The 8,271-nt window shown below is 41.4% G+C and overlaps 1 non-coding gene across 1 annotated transcript; it reads right to left on the bottom strand.

The window, feature by feature from the left end:
* Positions 1–652: 652 nt before the first annotated feature.
* Positions 653–759, bottom strand: LOC148208229 (small nucleolar RNA R71). Its single transcript, XR_015789121.1, has one exon. It is a non-coding gene; the product is annotated as a small nucleolar RNA R71 (small nucleolar RNA).
* Between the last annotated feature and the right edge of the window lie 7,512 nt (positions 760–8,271).

The raw sequence follows: 8,271 nt of genomic DNA, 5'->3' as shown, positions 1-8,271 counted from the left end.
TAAGTTAAAGTGCATGAGCACAAGATCTTTTCTTCTACCCCTTGACCCTGAGATTGAGCGGACCCTTCGAAAAACTCGAAAGGAGCAAAGACTTCGAAAACAACTAGAAAAGCAAAAAGAGAGAGAAGGTGAAATCAGTCCTGAAAGTGAGGTAGAGAGTACGAGCACATCAATGGCAGATATTCCACCTCGTGATCCGGTTGATCCACTTGCTGTTAACGGTAATATGAGGGATCATGCAAGAAATGATGAATTCAACCATATCCAGATGGCGGACAACAGAGACGTGGCAATGCGAGAATATGCCGCCACGGCTTTTCAGAACTTTGATTCAGGGATAGTCAACCCTATTCCAGCCCACGCAAACTTTGAGCTTAAACCAATGATGTTCCAAATGTTGCAGACAATTGGACATTTTGGAGGGCAGGAACATGAGGATCCACATGATCATCTGAAATCATTCATTCAAATTGCAAATGCATTTCGATTACCTGGTATAACAGACGATGCTCTGAGACTAACACTTTTTCCATTTTCTTTGAAGGACCAAGCTAGAGCATGGCTCAATGCATTTCCACCGGGATCCATCACCACATGGGGGTCGTTAGTGGAGAAGTTCTTAACAAAATTCTTCCCACCTACTCGCCACGCTGATATCAGAGAAGAGATCATCTCCTTTAGACAGTATGATCGTGAACCTGTTCACGAGGCGTGGGAGAGATTTAAAGAACTAATCAGGAAATGTCCGAACCATGGCTTACCGGCATGCATCCAGATAGAACATTTCTTTAGAGGTTTAGATCATCCTACTAAGATGATGCTAAACAATGCTGCCAACGGAGCCTTTACAAAGAAGACATTCAACGAGATAGTTGACATCCTAAATGACTTAGCTTCACATAACGAACTATGGTGTTCGCAAAGATCTAGGGCAGCACCAAAGAAGCAAGATCCAGCTGGAGTTTTGGCTCTGGACATTGCGACCTCGATGCAAAAAGAGATGGTTACAATGAACCAGAGGCTGAAAGAGATGGCATTGGGAATAAAAAATCCATTTGCCACGCCGATACAACCTGTGCAGTCGGATTATTGCACTCCTGCCCCTGTTTGCCAAGTCAACGATCTCATTTGTTCATTTTGCAGTGAAAACCATATCTATGATAATTGTCCACATAACCCTGCTTCCGTTTTTTATGTAGGACATGGGAACAATAGGAACTTTAACCCATATTCGAACACCTACAACCCAGGTTGGAGGCACCACCCTAATTTCTCATGGGGAGGACAAGGAGGTTCGAGCGGTTTTAATCAAGGGCAGAGCCAACAGAACAAGCAGCCCTATGTTCCACCTACACAGCAATACATCCCACCACCGCAACAGCAGTACAATCAGAGAACACAGACTCCACCAGTTCAAAATAACAACTCAAATCTTGAGAATATGATGAAGGAGTACATGGCCCGAACCGACGCAGTGATACAATCCCAAGCGGCATCAATGAGGAATTTTGAGACCCAATTGGGACAACTTGCCAATGAATTGAAGAATAGACCACAAGGTTCTTTTCCAGGCCATACTGAATTACCAAAACGAGAAGGGAAAGAACAGTGCAAAGCTGTCACCCTCAGGAGTGGACTGGCATATGATGGACCAACAATGCCAACAACAGATGTACAGATTCCGTCCACTGAACCAATTGTAAAGATACCAGAAAATCCAACAACACCAGAAAAAGAGAATATTAGAAAAGGTAATGAGGACACCCCGAGTGTTCCTCCACAGGTACAGCCTTCTTTTACTCCTACTCCCCCGTTTCCACAGAGATTAGTAAAGAAAAATAATGATTCCCAGTTTAGAAAATTTTTAGATATTTTAAAACAACTGCATATAAATATACCATTAGTAGATGCTCTAGAACAGATGCCAAATTATGCTAAGTTTTTGAAAGATATAGATTCTAGGAAGAAAAAAATAGGAGAGCATGAACTGGTAGCCATGACAAAATGTAGTAGTGAAGCTGTAGGCAGCCCGCTACCCATGAAATGTAATGATTCTGGAAGTTTTACCATTCCATGTTCCATAGGAGGAAAAAACTTAGGTAGGGCATTATGTGATCTAGGCGCTAGCATTAATCTTATGCCATTATCAGTTTTCAAATCTTTAGGCATAGGAGAAGCTAGACCTACTACGGTTACCCTCCAACTAGCAGATAGATCTATCATAAGACCTGAGGGAAAGATAGAAGATGTTTTAGTCCAGGTGGACAAATTCATTTTCCCTGCGGACTTTATCATTCTAGATTGCGAGGCAGACTTAGACGTTCCCATTATTTTGGGAAGACCATTTCTAGCCACTGGGGATACAGTTTTTAATGTGAGGAAGGGAGAAATTACAATGAGGGTAAATAATGAAGAAGTTAAATTTAACGTTCTAGACGCCATGAAATTACCAGGAGACTTTGAAGAGTGCTCTGCTATAAATAGCTTGAATCCTATTATGTTTGATGAGTTTTATGACTTATTAGTTACAGAGATTGAAGAAGAGCTTGATAAGATAGCAGAAGGACCAGAAGATATGGCTAATCCTATTGAAAAAATACAAAAAGAAGAATGCAAGTCGTTACTTCCGTCCATAGTGGAACCACCCACGTTGGAGCAGAAGCCATTGCCGTCGCATTTGAAATATGCGTATCTAGGGGATAACGACACTTTACCAGTTATTATAGCTTCCAATTTATCACCTACTAATGAATATTCTTTATTGCAGATTTTGGAGAAGCACAAAAAGGCCATTGGATGGACGATAGCAGATATCCGAGGGATAAGCCCGGCCTTTTGCATGCACAAAATTCTATTGGAAGAAGATGCTAAGAACTCTATTGAGAGTCAAAGGCGGTTGAACCCGAAGATGAAAGTGGTTGTAAGGAAAGAAATTCTTAAATGGCTTGACGCCGGTGTTATATACCCAATATCCGACAGCAGCTGGGTAAGCCCAGTACAGTGTGTACCAAAGAAAGGGGGTATAACCGTGGTGGCCAACGAGGAGAATGAGCTCATCTCAACCCGAACTGTGAGCGGGTGGAGAGTTTGCATTGATTATCGCAAACTCAACAAGGTAACAAAGAAAGACCATTTTCCTCTCCCGTTTATTGACCAGATGCTCGACCGTCTGGCAGGTAAGGATTTCTATTGTTTTTTAGATGGATATTCGGGTTATAATCAAATTACTATTGCTCCAGAAGACCAGGAGAAGACAACATTTACGTGTCCGTATGGTACGTTCGCTTTTAGGCGAATGCCCTTTGGACTATGCAATGCACCCGCGACTTTTCAGAGGTGTATGATGGCCATCTTCTCTGACATGGTAGAAAATATTCTAGAAGTTTTTATGGATGACTTTTCTGTTTTTGGAAATTCTTTTGACGCATGTTTAGTTAATCTGGAGAGAGTATTGGAGAGATGTGAACAAACAAACCTAGTCCTAAATTGGGAGAAGTGTCATTTCATGGTACAAGAGGGTATTGTTTTGGGTCACAAAATTTCCAAGCAAGGAATAGAGGTAGACCACGCTAAGATAGACATCATTTCAAAGCTACCTCCTCCTACAAATGTCAAAGGGATTAGAAGTTCTTTAGGGCATGGGGGATTTTACCGCCGCTTTATAAAAGACTTTGCTAAAATTTCTAAACCCTTGTGTCAATTGTTAGAACATGATAGACCATTTGTTTTTTATGATGACTGTTTAAAATCATTTGAAATGTTGAAAGTTGCTCTAAGTTCAGCCCCTATAATTATCGAACCTAATTGGGATTTACCTTTTGAGCTCATGTGTGATGCTAGTGATTATGCAATAGGAGCTATGTTAGGACAAGGTAAAAACAAGATCTTGCATCCTGTGTATTATGCTAGTAAGACTCTGACCGGTGCACAACTCAATTACACTACTACTGAAAAGGAACTGTTAGCAGTTGTGTTCGCCTTTGATAAGTTTAGGTCTTACTTGATAGGCACAAAAGTCATTGTTTTTACTGACCATTCTGCTTTAAAATATTTATTTGCTAAAAAAGATGCTAAACCACGTTTGATACGGTGGATTTTGTTACTTCAAGAGTTTGATATTGAAGTTAGGGACAGGAAGGGTACTGAAAACCAAGTTGCTGATCACCTGTCTAGATTGGAATCCCCGCTCTGTGATGATGGAACTGTTATACGTGAACAGTTTATTGACGAGCAACTCTTGCGAGTTGATTCAGTTCCGTGGTATGCCGGTATAGCAAATTATTTGGTAAGTCGAATAGTTCCTTATGAGTTCAACAAGCAACAGGTAAAGAAATTTTTAAATGAAGTTCGATGTTATCGTTGGGATGAGCCTTTTTTATATAAGCTAGGACCTGACAATATCTTACGCAGGTGTGTCGCAGAAGAAGAGCACGAGGCGATATTAGACGCTTGTCATATGTCTCCATATGGAGGACATTTTGCAGGACACAAAACCGCAGCCAAAGTTTTGCAAAGTGGGTTCTTTTGGCCCACTCTGTTCAAAGATGCACATAAGTTTGCCCAGGTTTGTGACAAATGCCAACGGACAGGTAATATATCTAAACGCCACGAAATGCCTCAAACCCCGATCCTGGAGATTGAAATATTTGATGTGTGGGGTATAGATTTTATGGGTCCATTTCCATCTTCTAATGGTAAGCTTTATATGTTGTTAGCAGTAGATTATGTTTCGAAATGGATAGAAGCCATTGCAACTGCTACCAATGATTCCAAAGTTGTCATTCGTTTTCTACAAAAGCACATTTTTACGCGTTATGGAACCCCGCGTTGTCTGATAAGCGATGGGGGGGCTCATTTTGTGAATAGGTCTATGCAAAAGTTGCTGACTAAATACAATGTGCGTCATAGGGTTGCAACAGCATATCATCCTCAGTCGAATGGGTTAGCCGAAATATCTAATAGGGAGATAAAAAACATTTTAGAAAAAACTGTAAATCTTAACCGTAGGGATTGGTCTTTTAAGCTTGATGATTCACTTTGGGCATATAGGACAGCATTTAAGACTCCCCTCGGCATGTCCCCCTATAGGCTAGTTTTTGGAAAAGCATGTCATTTGCCTCTTGAGCTAGAATATAAAGCATTTTGGGCTACTAAGAAATTAAATTTTGATTTGTTGGCTGCAGGTGAAGCGAGGAAGTTACAATTGTTGGAATTAGAAGAACACAGGCATTTTTCTTATGAGAATGCTAAGTTGTTTAAGGAAAAAACTAAACAGTGGCATGATAGGCGTCTTCGGCCGAACAATCTTCAAGAAGGTGATCTGGTTCTGTTATTCAACTCTAGGTTGAAACTTTTCCCTGGAAAACTTAAGTCTAGATGGTCTGGTCCCTTTCAAATTTTTAAAGTCTACCCATATGGGGCAGTGGATCTAGTTGACTCTAAGGGAAATGTTTTTAAAGTAAATGGGCAGAGACTTAAGCCGTATTTTGGAGAACCAGTGGATAGAGGAAAAACTTCTATTCAACTTTCAGGTCAATAAATTTTTGCGAAAAATGTTTTTTCCTTCTTATCCGTTTTTGAAAGAACAAAAGTAAAGGAAGGAAGTCTTTGTATCTTGTATTTTCTCTTTGTTTCATTATAAAGTTTTTCTTATTAAGAGAATGTTTTTGAAGACGTTGAAAAAAAAGAAAAAAAAAAGAAAAAAAAGAAAGAAAAAAAAACGTTGAAAAAAAAAAAAAAAAAGAATTACGCAGGCGCCTGGCGCCTGCCCTTTGCGAAAATAAATCACGCAGGCGCCTGGCGCCTGCCCTGTTTTCCAGCAGTTCGAATTTCGTTTTCCTTCACGGTTTGGGTTTTAATTTTCGATAGCATGGGCTTTATTTTGGGTCAAACATTAATCCTCTATGATTTAGCTTTAAGAACTTCTCTTCAAACTCAAATTTTGTTTCCCTAATCCTATTTTGTATTCAAATTTGTTTTCTTTTCCTTTTAGGTTTAGGAAACTTAGTTGAACTTAAATGTCAATCCCTTTCCATTTAGGATTTAGTTTGGGGAAAGCTTTAAATAGACTCATTGCCTAAGCTTACAACTCCACCAAAGCCCACACAACTCTCTTCTTCCCCTTGTTTTTTCGGCAAAACCCACTCCCTTCATCACCCTTGTTTTCGATTTTCAGCTATCAAAAAGAAGAAGGAATTTCCAGCATTTGCTTACATCTATGGCTTCTTCTTCTCAACATACTTCACTTCCTACCTCTTCTACTCAAGCTCCAAATGCCACAAGCATTCCTTTTCCACCATTGGAGAACTTCCAACACCACATGGGTTCAGATTCTAGGCTAGCTGCTGTTAGGGGAGGAAACCCGCTTCAAACATTTGAATGTCCTCCATCCCAAGCTCCTACACAACATCCTATAATGAGCCCACATGGTTATGTTAATTTTCACCAACTACCCACCTTTAATATACCTCAAAACAGTGAGTTTAGGGCTGAAAATCCTCAACAACTTCCTCCAATGATCAATCCGGGTATGTACCAACCGTTTATGTTTAACCCGGTTCCTTCTTATCATTTTCCCTTGTCTCAAATGCAAATTCCAGCTAGTGTTCATCCTTATGGAATGCCAAACCCATCTACTCTATTTCCTAGCCTTCCACCTTATTATGGAATGGGTCATTGGGTACCTCCACATAATTATGGGATGATTTCACCTAGAGTTTCCCCACCACCTCAACTTCCATTCCTAGAAAGAGGACCTCAAGCACCCCAATTGAACCCTAACATATCTAGTACCTTCAACATGGGACAACTAAAACCCTTAGAGCCTCCTAGGATGCCAACCCCAACCAATATGCCAATGGATGCAGGAGATGAGCATGGAGGAGAGCAAGAGAAGAGCCATAGCCATAGGCTAGAGCCCGGGGTTTCGATAGGGCAAAAGAGGAAGGGCAAGGAGGTGATGATAGACCCAGAAATTGAGGAAGATGGGAGTAGTAGGCATCTGACGCCTAAGGATTCATCTATGGAGAACAGGGACGAGGAGCAGTTTTATTCATCTCCATTGATTATTACACCGGAAGATGGTAATGATGATTTTCTACTGGTTTCACGAGGACATTGTTCAAATATGCCGGACACAGACGATACCGAGAACGAAGTGGTGAGAACAGATACTCAGGAACCTTCCCCATTGGATACACCTACAGAAGGAGCATTTTGTAGTCACCAAGAGTTGCCTACTGGGGCAACTGGATCTACTCCGTTGGCAACGGATGAGTATGTCACACCGATGGCCACTCTACCAGGGGTAAGGGATGCTCACACTATTCCTTCTAATACAGTTAACCCGCTTGGGTGTGATACAGGTAGATCCAAGGTTGGGGAGAATAGTACTCAAGAACCTACCAGCGGAGAAGATCCTGAGGACACGCAGACGATAAGGGAAATGTTTCAATACAAGAGGCGGGAGAAAAAGAGTTCAAAACGACGTGCAGTTCAGGCTAAGAAGCCAACAGTGCCCGTGAATGAACCTAAAACGAGAGCTGCGAAAGCTAAAGCAGCTGAAGCTAAGAAGAAGGTAGTGGCACCTGGGCCAGTTCATACAATTGAACTAGACTTGTCTGAGGGAGAGGAGGTCGAGACGAAATGGAACGCGGCAAATTTAGCCACTCGAACTTCATTAATGAAATCCCGTAAGATTATGACAGAATTGGGATTCGATCTGACTCTAGGAGATGTGCCTGATGATTGGAGGGAGACCGCTAGAGACAAAGAGTGGAGACCACTCATTCAGCCCATACAATGTGAGGCTTTGGAGTTAGTCAGAGAGTTCTATGCTGCTGTCCATCCCCAGTCACATATAGCCATAGTGCGCGGGAAGGAAATACGGTTTGATGCCACTCAGATCAACTACACCTTTAACATTAAGAATATCAGAGATGCTGTGGGCAATAAGATGTTAGTGACTCCGACTCTAGCACAGCTTGATGAGGCTTTAGAATGTGTTGGGAAGCCCTCTGCCACTTGGGATTTGACTACTCATGGCAAGGTACGACTAAAACCCGAGGATGTTTCCCTAACTGCTGCATGATGGTTATACATAGTCAAAAACAGAATTCTGCCAACGGAGCATGATGAGCATGTCACTCACGATAGGGCACTGCTGGTTTATGCCATGCTAAAGGGCATAGATGTGAATTATGGAGAATTGATCAATACTAGTATCCATGAGTGTGCCCACCGAACACGTGGTAAGCTTTATCACCCACGTTT

The sequence above is a fragment of the Momordica charantia genome (genome assembly GCF_013281855.1).
Source record: "Momordica charantia cultivar OHB3-1 chromosome 11 unlocalized genomic scaffold, Mcharantia_2.0 BLBB01000011.1, whole genome shotgun sequence".
NCBI lineage: Eukaryota > Viridiplantae > Streptophyta > Magnoliopsida > Cucurbitales > Cucurbitaceae > Momordica > Momordica charantia.
This window is presented reverse-complemented; position numbering and strand designations above follow the sequence as displayed.